Below are 12,484 nucleotides of genomic sequence, written 5' to 3'. Positions count from 1 at the left end.
GGCCCATTGTGATGTATTCGAGGCCTGTGGGCGAGGCCCATTGTGATGTATTCGAGGCCCGTGGGCGAGGCCCAATGTGATGTATTTGAGGCCCGTGGGCAAGACCCATTGTGATATATTTCCGGCCCATTTGGTAAGGCCCATTGTGATGTATTTCTCGCCCATATGATGAGGCTCATTAGTGTGGCCCATTGATGTAGCTCACTTAATGTGTATGAGGCCCATTAGTGTGGTCCATTGATGCAGCTTACTTGATGTGTATGAGGTAGTGTGGCCCATTGATGCGGCTTACTTGATGTGTATGAGGCCCATTAGTGTGGCCCATTGATGCAGCTCACTTGATGTGTATGAGGCCCATTAGTGTGGCCCATTGATGCAGCTCACTTGATGTGTATGAGGCCCATTAGTGTGGCCCATTGATGCAGCCCACTTAATATGTATGAGGCCCATGTGCAGGGCCCAACTGTGATGTATATTAGGCCCATGTGTAGGGCCCACCTATTATGTATTTGAAGCCCATGGGTTGTGGCCATAGTGATGTATTCGAGGCCCATGGACAAGGCCTAATGTGATGTGTTTGTGGCCCATATGATGAGGCCCATTGAGATGTATTTCCAGCCCATTCGACTGGGCCCATTGATTCGGCCCATTTGATTCGGTCCATTTGATTCAGCCCGATATGATATATATATATATATATATATATATATATATATATATTGGCCCATGAGTGAGGCCCAATGTGATGCATATATGCCACATAAGCGAGGCCCATGATGATGTATGTTAGGTCCTTGTACGTGGCTGTGGGCCCACTGTACATTTGGCCCTATGTGGGCCATTCCTTGGGAGTAATGTTGGTTGAATGTCCACATTAATGGGCAGTGATGGTTAAACATTCACATTGTGACCTTCCCTTAAGCCTGGATAGGCCCATTCTCATTGTTCTCTAGTGGGTTAACCCGAACGCTTGGGCCCCATTGATATTGCTTGGAACATCATCAGTCATTCATCTATGAACCTTGCCTTGAGACCAATTCCGATTGTCGTGGCCGATTACCGAATAGCGATCGTGGCCGATTATCGTGACCGATTGCCAATTCCGATTGGCGTGGCTAATTATCGATCGAGGCTCTTGAGTGAGGCCCATGGCGTTGTCTATTTAGCCCTTGTGTGAGGCCACGGGTCCACTATATGTTAGGCTCTAGGCCCATGACATTGTATATTTGGCCCTTCTGTGGGGCCATGGGTCCACTATATGTTAGGCTCTATATGGGTCATTCCTTGGGGGCAATGTTGGTTAAATGTCCACATTGTAAAGGTCGATTGTCGATGCCGGTTATTGATACCAATTATGAATATGTGACAGCATAGCATCATGATACATGCCTATACACATCATCCGCATGTTTGTTATGAGATGTGGCTGATCATTGCATATGTCATTGAGCATATTGTTATGAGACTCCCTGATAGGCAGAGGTTATCTCACATGAGCGCACGGTATGCACAGGATTGATGCATACTTGATTGTATGACTCATGCATCATGCATTATGATTACTATACGCCCTAGTGATATCAGGGTCGTAGCCTCCACAGGCATATCGTGGATGGCCAGATAGGACACCAGAAATTTGTTCTAACATCAGGCTACCATAGATGACCCTGGGTGAAAATTTCTAAACCCTCTTGGTACCTAGGATGCCCCAACGTCGAGATCGAGTGGATATATGACCGCCCGAGTGCCGAATACCAGAAGACTGCATCTCCCACTGTGTCGTGGTCGGTTAGAAGGGGGTGTGACCTTACCCGCCCGAGGGTAAGGGGCATAGCTAGGCTGAGTTTGACCAGCTCATAAATGGGTATGCTATCAATGTGCCGGATAGATATTGGCAAACTATGAGCCAAGTGGATAGTGAGGTTTCTTACGCTCACTTGGATTGTGTTGCTGGGAGAGGGGCAGTGCCATTTGGAGTTATTAAACCCCGGTGATGATCTTAGAGATGAACAATACTGATATGTGGACTTATTAAGTAGGAGTTGCATACTCATTCATTCATTCATTCACTATCCACTCAGGCTGGTGGTGCGTAACTATTTGTTATGTGTACATTCATAATGGCCAGGATTTCGGTTGGGGCACGCGACTAACCTGAGATCAGGAGTTTATCACATTGAGTCTGACCATCCAAATTTAGGTATGGGACTGGTTTGGATAGAAGTCCCTTGTGATGGACCCTATAGCATGTGATACTACATAATATCATTCTGACTTCACACTCCAGCATGGTCATTCCATTCGCACCGCATATTACATTACATCCGTGGCATATGGCATTTTGGGTTACCTATATTTCTGCATTTATATGGTTTAGATATGGCATTTGATATTTGACTCTTTATGTTCCTCATTTGTATAGTTGATCTGTATAACATATTCCGATATTGTTCCTCATTTGTATAGTTGATCTGTATCGCATATTCTGACATTGTTCCTCATTTGTATAGTTGATCTGTATTGCGTATTCTAATATTGTTTGACTCATGGACTTGTCAGCATTTTTACTTACTATGATAATGTATGATTCATGATCTTGCGCCTATTTCGACATTGTATGATTATGGCATTGCCTTGAATACTTGGCACTTACCTTGTGCACATACTTACACCACCATCTAAGCTTTTTATAAGCTTATGCACGATAGATGCGTGCAGGTGATGTTAGGTTGCAGCAGTGTGGAGCTTGGAGCATGTAGCTGACTTCTGTAATTTTTACATATGTATTTCCCTTTCAGCATTGTATTCAAATATTTATATTAGTGGATATATGATGATGATGTTGCCTTTGTGATTTGGGTATACTTGTGGTTATGCCTATTAAGAATTAAATGTACATTGGAAAAAAAATCCTTCTTGTAGGATCCCAGAATCGGAATCTGGCGTATGGACGCTAGGAGCCGAGAATGGAGTACTATGGAGGCTGTCGGCACCAGATTTGGTGATCGGAATTCCTGTGAATCCAATTTTTGGGTTTTGGGCATGACACCCTCCCTCCCTTCCTCTATTGCTTTCTGAGCAACCCGGAAATACCACACTAAAAAATTCTTACAATGTCCGATGTTGCATTAGAAGGACAATCCACTGTATGCAACTACTTGATAATGATTTTGTTTGCAATCTTGCCTAGGAGTAATTTGGGTTTGTTATATATGATTAAAGAATTCTTTTAGTTGCTTACTTGATTGTTAGTTTAACTGGTTGTGGTTTTTTCTTAGCAGGTTGTGGGTTTGTTGTATATGAAGTTTGATCAATAATGGTAACTCCCTCTCCTTTTTTGTTACATTGTAAAAAGAAATGGATTTGCTTGGTTTGCTGGTTACAGGTGGTTTAGCTGAAAATCATATCTACTTTGCAAACCATGTCGAGATTTTTGGAAGTAAGTAGGCACAGTCATTGTGGATGGGGCATCCTGTAATTGACAACCCGTGCAGATTACGATACTAGCCATGTATATAACATGTTCCCCCATTTTAACAATCGAAATGTGGAATTTGTTGCTAGAATTTTTTGTTTGATTCAAATCAAACTCCTTCCATCTCATGACTTCGTTGGGATTCTTGTGTAGATAGTGGAATATATACGTCTTTTAATGGATGTTGTGAAATGAGGTTTGTTCATGCATGGATCTATGGAATTGGGTGAAAGCAGATTTGTATTGAGCTTTGTGATTTATTTTTACTTTGGTTTTTTTTTTTTTTTTTTTTTTTTCATGTTGATATAGAAGCCTATGGAGTTTCTGAATGTGTTTACCAATGGCAGATCCTATTTAAGGAATTTAAGAATTGGGTCCAAGTTGGTGGGAAATGTAGGTTTTTTTGGTTAGGCTTTGTTGGAATAAATGAATGTGAGAACCTTCTGGAATTGGGTGATGGTGATTATCTCAGGATATATAGTAGATGGGGTGTTATGGTTGAGAATTCTATTTCCTAGGAGGAAGTGGATTATTACATTCTTATTTCTAGCAGTTCATGGAAGAAAACACTTGATGAAGAAACTCATGAGTTAATCTATCGTGGCATGTACTACAATGGTAAGAGATGTCATTATTATATTTCTTTAATTTTTTTTTAAAAAATAGGAGGTAGCTATGGCTATTAACCATAGTTGTTTATCTGGAAACTGTAGCTATTACAGATTTCAGCCTATTGCTACGATTTTCTCTCTACTTTTAGCTACAGATATAATCCATAGCTGTAGATACTTAAGAGTTATGGAAGCAATGGCTACGGATTTAATATGTACCTATTGTTTAAATGGCTACGGATTAAATCCGTAGCCATAGCTTTAAGACCTATGGCTACGGTCGTGCTACGGACTATAACCGTAGCTATATTCCTTTAGCTACAGTTTTTATCCATAACCTTTGCCCAGTTTTTTTGGTAGTGATTGGATATGATGATGATTCCAAACTTCTTAGGAACCACCTGAGTTGGACTCACCCATTGGCTATCGGATATATGGTATATGATACCCACATCTAACAACTTAAGAACCTCTCCTTTAACAACTTCCTTCATGTTCGAATTTAATCGACGTTGTGGTTGTCGGGAGGTCTTCGCATTATCCTCAAGATGAATGCGGTGAGTATAAATCAAAGGATCAATTCCTTTGAGGTCCACAATCGACCATCCAAGAGCTGCTTTATGCTCAATGAGAGTGGAAATAAGCACACTCTCTTATTCTTTCTCAAGGTGGGAAGAGATCACCACCGGGTGTCTCATCTTGACCTAAATAGACATATTTGAGATCAGAGGGCAATGGTTTTAGGTCAAGCTTCGGTGCTTTGAGGTTAGACGATAGAGGCACTACATTGGTTTAGGGCAAGTTCTCAAATTGTGGCCTCCACTAGTTAACTTCAAGTATCGGAGCAGTATCAAGCATGGCATCCATCTCCCTAATCATGTCATTATCCAAATTAGGGAAGTATGCCAAACATGTCTCTAGAGGGTCAGAGGATAAGGTCATCATAGCTCTATCTTCCATGAAAGAATCTATCATATTAATGTCATGGGCCTCGTCATCATCCTCTACCTGTCTGCTCATGTTGAAAAAGATATTGAGCTCTAACATCATTTTCCAAAAGATAAATTCATGACCTCATTCCTGCAATTGATGGTAGCATTGGATGTAGCAAGGAACAGGTGACCAAGTATAACAGGGATTTGAGTGCTCATATCTACAATGGGGTGAGTATCCAGGATAATAAAATCTACTCGATTATAGAATTTGTTAACCCTGACCAGTACATCCTCAACCATCCCTCTTGGTACACGAACTGAGCGATCAGTAAGTTGTAATGTGGTCCATGTGGGTTTTAATTCACCTAAACCCAGTTATTCATAGGCCAAGTAAGGAATCAGATTTACACTCGCCTCCAATTCAAGAAGTGTGTTCTCAATTTGGTGATTCTCAATTATACAAGTGATAGTTGGGCTACCCGGATCTTTATATATTTGTGACACAATTTGCTTCAGAATGGCACTCACTTTTTCTGTCAGGAAAATTTTCTTTTTTATACTTTGCCACCTCTTGGTTGTGCATAAGTCTTTCAGAATTTTGGCATATGAAGGAATTTGTTTCATAGCATCCAGAAGAGGGATGTTGACCTTCACTTGTTCAACACCTCTAGAATATCCTGTGAGTTGGCTAAATGTTTTGGTGCAATCAACGGCTGGGGGAATGGAGCAATTGGCTTGCTTTGAGGTTCTGGTTCTAACTCATGTGAGGCAATGCTAGGCCTATCATCCGTGTCTTCTTTCCAGGTCCTTAGACTTTTTAGCCCTGACAATTTTCAGTTGTATGTATGTTACAAAAACAGATACCACAAACAACTTCCTTAGCCTTATCCTTCTTAAGTTCCATGGCCTCTATTTTCCTTGTGAGGTTAGTCACTTTAGCATTTATGTCATCTTCCTTTTTTAAAATATATATTCCACCCCTCTCCTTTAATTGAGTAGGCTTAAAAGTGGTGCTACGTCTTTGGGAGATGTCTTATGATTATGCGTTTTCAGTAAGTTTGTCAAAGTAATCCCACACATCATCAACATCTTTGTTCACGAATTCCCCATTGCACATTGTCTCAACCAATTGGCGCATGGAAAATGACGATTTATTGTAGAAGAAATTTTTTATGCACCACGTTTCGAAGCCATGTTGTGGGCATGAACTGTCAAGATCCTTGAACCGATCCTAACATTGGAAGAATGTCTCATCTTCCTTTTGGGTGAAGTTCATATCGACTTTCTGATGATGTTCGTCTTATGGTTTTGTTGGAGCATGAAATTTGATTAAAGAAATAATAGAAGTGAAGGAGGAAAGAAATTGAAAAAAAGGTTGGAGAATTATGAGTTGCGTTAGAGTAAACAAGTTGCGTGAAAGCTTGGAGTTGTGCTAGACCGCGCAACTCATCACAGTTGCGCAAGTCCATGCAACTTGTAGTTGGCAGATACACGTGAATGTGAAGTGGGTCCCATGGCATAGGATTTGAAGTTCCACACATGAGAAAGCCTATAAATACCCCCTACCCCTTCATTTGAGGGATTGGATCAACCGAAGAGAGAAGACTTCAACACCTCTGACAGGTATTGGAGAGAACAAGGAGGGATGCGCAACAAAGACGAGTTACATGGACCCGCGCAACTTCTCAATCCACGCAACTCAATGAAGAGTTACATGGGTAGCTTAAAACAAGGCTCATGAATCATGATGTTTTCATGATATTGCAGATCTTTAAAGATTTCAGTATTCCTTTACATTATTCAAAAGGATATGCAGATCAAGATCCGCACAACTCTTCTCTTACGAAGACTTGAAAAATATGAGCCGAAATCGACAATAAGCTCATTCTATACTTGTATTATTTAATTATAAGTAACTTATCTTGGAATCAAAGGATGAGAATGATGTAAATGAATTCAGAATAAATAAAATGTGATGATTATTCTTTTCATTCTTTCTTTGTTATTATTTAGTAAGATAATCCCCAAATCAAATACCTTTCGTTTCTGGTCGAAACAAAATGGCTACTCTGCTGGAGATTTTCCTTTATCTTACTCGATATTAACTTAGAAACTATTTAGAGAATTTCATCATAGTTTGGCGTCATATAGACACCAAAATGGCGACTCCCAATGGGAACATCCTCCCTTTCATCTCCTAGATAAGGTACATCCTTACTTAAGATATTAATTAATATTGCTCTATGTTTTCTGACAGGACTACGATACAATACATACGTTCAAGCTACAACCACTGGCAACTGCTTCAAGAAAAACAATTTTATACTTCACTTCAACTGGATTTGTATTGGAGTATGCTCGTAATCAACCTCCGGATTCAAAGAATCAGCTAATCCCAAAAACGCCAATGGTGACTAAAAACAACACCTCATGAGCTGTCGTCGGAGTGATGTTTGTATCACCACTCGCACAAGATAGAAAAGATGAATGGATCGCCGTTTCCAATCGGAGGTCGAAGACTGAATCTCGTGCAGCTGCCAAACTAACTCTGCCACAAATGATCAGAGGTCCGGTGACAAGAAATGTAGACAAAAAGAATCCTGCACTTGCTCCTCCAACACTTTACCCAGGGTGATTGCCTTGCTCCTTAATGTCGCAGGATTTCCCAGCCTTGTCCATCGCAAACATCTAATGGACAAGAAAAGAAAAGGTAAATTGCCTGTAAAAGACTCACCATCCTCTGTATCTCCGCAACTAATGCCTCTACAAGTTACATCGCAATCAATCAAATCCCATGGAAACATGAGAGAACTTAACAAGACTCCTCTCTTATGAAGCCCTATTACTCCAATACGCTCATATCCTACTCCGACATTCGTCAGGGAGTTAAGAAGCCACTGTATACATCGTAGGAACAAGTCAAAGTCCACCACTGAATGTTGATGAGCTTATGGCTGAAATGGCACAAATTTAAAGGAATCTAATGGAAGAATGTCAAAGTCTTCGAGAAGCCTTAGCTACTCTCACTCACAATGTAGCTCAAGTTGTGGATCCACCAATGATGGTTGCTACGAACGGACATGAGCGACAGCCTGAAGGTTAGCAACTACCAAGAGTAGGATCACACGGTTCTGCCCCTGCTATAAGACTGATAACTCAAGAAGAAGTGAGGCAAGTGGTTACCGAGATAGTCAGAGAATGTGAACATATCAACAGATTTTGATACAAAATATCATACCCGAGGGAAGTAGAAGATATACCATTCCGAGCTAATTTTAAGCACCTAGACTTCCAAAAGTTCAATGGAGATGGATCTCCGAATGAACACCTCACGCACTTCATTACGATTATGGGTAACTTCTCTAATGTCCCATAGTACTATTTACGATTGTTTGGTTCCTCTTTGACAGGGATAGTGTTCCAATCCCAAATGGGGCGTCCGTATGTAATAACAAAAGAGTACTTGAATGGTGCCTACCGAGTTGTGGATCAAAATGGATGGGCATCGGTATACCTGTCAATGCTCGCTTCATCAAAATATATTACCCTTGAAGATCATTACAAATTTTGATTATGAAGATTATCGGAATAATTCTTCCCAATCAAAGGGGGCAAGACAAGCAGAATGATGAAATACCCTCAAAAGGCAATGCCATGTATTCTTTTCCATATATGAATGAATAAAAGGCATATCCCCAAGTATGTCAAAGTTATCTCGAGTGTATCAATCTTATCGCCGATTATCGCCAAACACCGATGATTATTACTAAAATTAATCTTATCATCGATTATCGTCAAACGCCGATGAATTATCGTCGATTATCGTCAAAATAATATTATCGTCATCACTAATCGCCACTGATCATTATTACAAAAGCCATTATCGTCAAATTGATCTTATTGCCAAGTTGATACACTACTTTAAACATAAATATTATTAAGAATATTATCAGCAATGGCAATATATCACTTATTGACCTGTCACTTATGTTAGCAGGGTGCTACATATAAGTCCTATAATAGCAATGGCGATTTATCACTTACGGTAGCAAGGTGAGCCTATATGGCCAACCGTGTATAAGACCTACCACAATCGGTGATACATCAAATATTACGCGGGCAGCAGTGAGAAGCCAATAGCGCTAAAAAGCTCACGAAGGCCATCAGATGCTTAGTCCCATGCGAGCAGCGAAGTGAGCCTATATGGCCAACCACGCGTGAGACCAATGCCATTTGTATAACTTCCGACAGCGCCATGGGAGAAGGTGGGAGAAAATTCCCTCCCATGAATGGATCTGACTTTACATACGAAGAAAAAATGGGTTACAATGTGTGCACTTTGGCCCGTCCATAGATAAGTCAACCATGCATAACACCCCCCAGATTATTGGCTTGATTTCAATAGAAACTCATGGGGATGGGTGTTGAGACTCAAATATTGCATAATTTTTCCCATTTACATTTTGGTTTTATGAACATGAATCATCTTAATGTTCTAATTTCCTCATGTATGTGTTGCAAGGTGAATTTAAGAGCTTGGATTGAAAAAAGGTGCTAAAAAGCATGGATTTGATGCTCAAGAATCACCAAGGCAAGGGATGGATCTTAGGAGACCAAGATTGAAGAATTCATATGCCAAAGATCTAAGAAAACCAAGTGAGGTATGAAAAGAATTGAAGATTTGAAGTGAAGAATATGAAAATCGTCCTAAAAAGTATATTCTAAAGCTCTGAAGTCTATTTTGGAAAACTATGTAGTAAGAAGTCTGTTTTAAATGAACTATGCAGCGAGAAGCTATTTTTGAAAAATATGTATATTTGAGGCATTTGCTAGGATTTTTCAACTTTGTACAAAAATTGGAGTTCCCTACTTATAAATAGGGCTTCCTAGGGTATTCTAAAACATCATTAGAAGCATTCAAGAGCAATATTTAGGGTTTTTAAAAAGTTTTTAGTTTTATTAAAGCTTTATAAGTTATTTTTTTATTTTAGATCTTTTCTATTTGTATTTTTTTCTTCTTTCTTTCTTGTTGCTTTTTATTTCTGTAATTTAATTATGTTTTTCTAAGTTCCTTCTAGCCCAAGCTAAAAGGGAAGCGCATGGGTTTAATAATTTTTTAAGATTATGATGATTGATTATTTTAATGATGAGAAGAATGGTGTATGCATGTTATCTATTATTTAGGTTTTATTTTTTATCCTCTTATAAGATCCATATGTTTCCATAATATGAGATCCACATTGATGGATAGGCGTAACCTAGATCAATCAAATTTCCTAGATAGGAGAGGCTCTCAACCTGTTATATTTCTTTGATATCATTATCCTATAGATATTGAATACTTAAAATCACTGGCGCTTGAGAATATATGTCAATGGTGCAAATCCATTATTTTCTAATCTTTTATATCATTTATTAAAATATTTAAACTATTTTATTTTCCGATTAGGCTGACCATAGTGCTCAGATCCTAGTTGTGTTATCTAAGTCATCATGATTTTGGAACATTAACTTATGTGTGGAACTTTGAAGCTTGGGTGTTATTTTATTCAGTTTAATTACATCCATTCAAAAATCCCAAAATCAAATCATCAGATTAATTTTTATTACTTTGTTTTGCATTTGATTTTTTTCTTCTCACAATTCATCTCCCTGTGGGATCGACCCTGTATTCATGGGATACTACTTACGAACCTCTGCACTTGGAGGCAAGCAATCAAGTTTTTGGCGCCGTTGCCGGGGAGAGACTGAGATAGATCAGATCTGTGTAAGATAGTTAAGGTAAGTTCTCTTCTAAACCCTCCAAATTTTCTATAGATTTTTTTTCTCTTTTCTTTTTCTTTGAAAATAAATTCAGTTGGGTCTTTTAAGCACTAACTATGACATAAGGTTGCCCTGCTTGGGATTTTATCACCCAAGTGCTATGGTTGTCCTATAGTTGCTGTTCGATCACAAAGATCATCCGCTGAATCTATTTTCCAGATTAGATAGTTTAATTTCTGCATTAGTTTTACTTTTGTTTTTTTATTTTTTTATTTTTTTGTGAATTGAACCCTCATGGTCGGCCCTGCCACCTGGGTTGTTGATTTACTTTTGCTTTGTGGACTGAACCCTCATAGTCGGCCCTACCACCTGAGTTATTGATTTATCTTGCATTGTGGATTGAACCCTCATGGTCGGCCCTGCCGCCTGGGTTGTTAGTTAAGTTTTTATTTTTATTTTAAGTATCATACTTACTATTTGAATTAGTAGTATTTATTGTATGGTGTGGATGGTTTATGTCCCGTTAGAGTAGGGATCAAAACAATCGACTCTCCTCCGAAGGCGGACTAGTTCCAGGCCTTTATCATTCACTTAGAAGAGGCACTCAACATCACTTAGATTCCATGGCAGACCCAGTTGATAATCCAAATCCAAATCTGCCAAATCCAACTATAAATCAAAACAGAGAAAATCAACCTAATCATCTTCTTGAGGATGAAAATGAAGTTCATAGGAATGTGTTAAACCAACCATGGATTTACGTGAACATCTACACCCTGAAAGATCAACTTTACCATCTTACATAGTGTTCCCTGCTCACACAGGGAACATTGATTTTAAACCAGGTGTGATTCACTTGATTCCTAAATTTCATGGCTTAAATTTTGAAAGCCCCTACTTGCACCTCAAGGACTTTGAGGAAGTAATTGCAACATTACAAGTAAATAATGGCAATAGGGATGTACTTAAGCTTAGGTTATTCTCATTTTCTCTAAAGGATCGGGCCAAAGAATGGCTCAACTCTCTAAGACCTAATACCATCACTTCATGACAAGCCTTAAGTAGAGAGTTTTTGAAAAAGTTCTTTCCCGAGCACAAAATAAATGCACTAAGACAATAAATCATGTCATTCTCCCAAAAGGGGAATGAACTATTTTTTAAGCTTGGGAGCGCTTCAAAGACATTCTAATTACTTGTCCACATCATGGTTATAAACCATGGCAAGTGATTGATGCTTTCCAAAAAGGGCTCACCATGAATACCTGTCAGTTCATAGAGATGATGTGTGGTGGAACATTTCTTGACAAAGATCATAATGAGGCTTGGAATTTTCTAGATATGTTAGCAGAGAATACGCAGACATGGGATGTCTCTGCTAAATCAGACCAAACTAGACCCATTCCTAGAGAGAAAGCGGGAATGTATGTCCTAAGAGAGGAAGACGACCTTAATGCAAAATTTACTGCATTGGCTAGAAAGGTCGAAGCCTTGGAAATTAGAAAGGTTGATATGGTTAGAGCAAACACTTCCTTAGGTAATTTTTGTAGCATTTGTGGTGGTACAGACCATAACACAAAGGATTGTCCAATAATCTCAGTTGTACAAAATATCACGCATAAGCATGATCAAGCAAATGCTATAAGTAATTACCAAAGGTCAGTTATGCAACTAATGGGAAACACGTATAATCTAAATTGGCG

At 39.1% G+C, this 12,484-nt stretch overlaps 1 non-coding gene across 1 annotated transcript; it reads right to left on the bottom strand.

Annotated features, from left to right (window-relative positions):
- Positions 1 to 11,889: 11,889 nt before the first annotated feature.
- LOC131244870 (small nucleolar RNA R71) lies at positions 11,890 to 11,995 on the bottom strand. The gene has a single exon (XR_009170642.1). It is a non-coding gene; the product is annotated as a small nucleolar RNA R71 (small nucleolar RNA).
- Between the last annotated feature and the right edge of the window lie 489 nt (positions 11,996 to 12,484).

Source organism: Magnolia sinica, chromosome 4 (assembly GCF_029962835.1).
Source record: "Magnolia sinica isolate HGM2019 chromosome 4, MsV1, whole genome shotgun sequence".
Lineage (NCBI taxonomy): Eukaryota > Viridiplantae > Streptophyta > Magnoliopsida > Magnoliales > Magnoliaceae > Magnolia > Magnolia sinica.
Note: the sequence above shows the minus strand (reverse complement) of the source record. Positions and strands in the feature narration are given on the sequence as shown.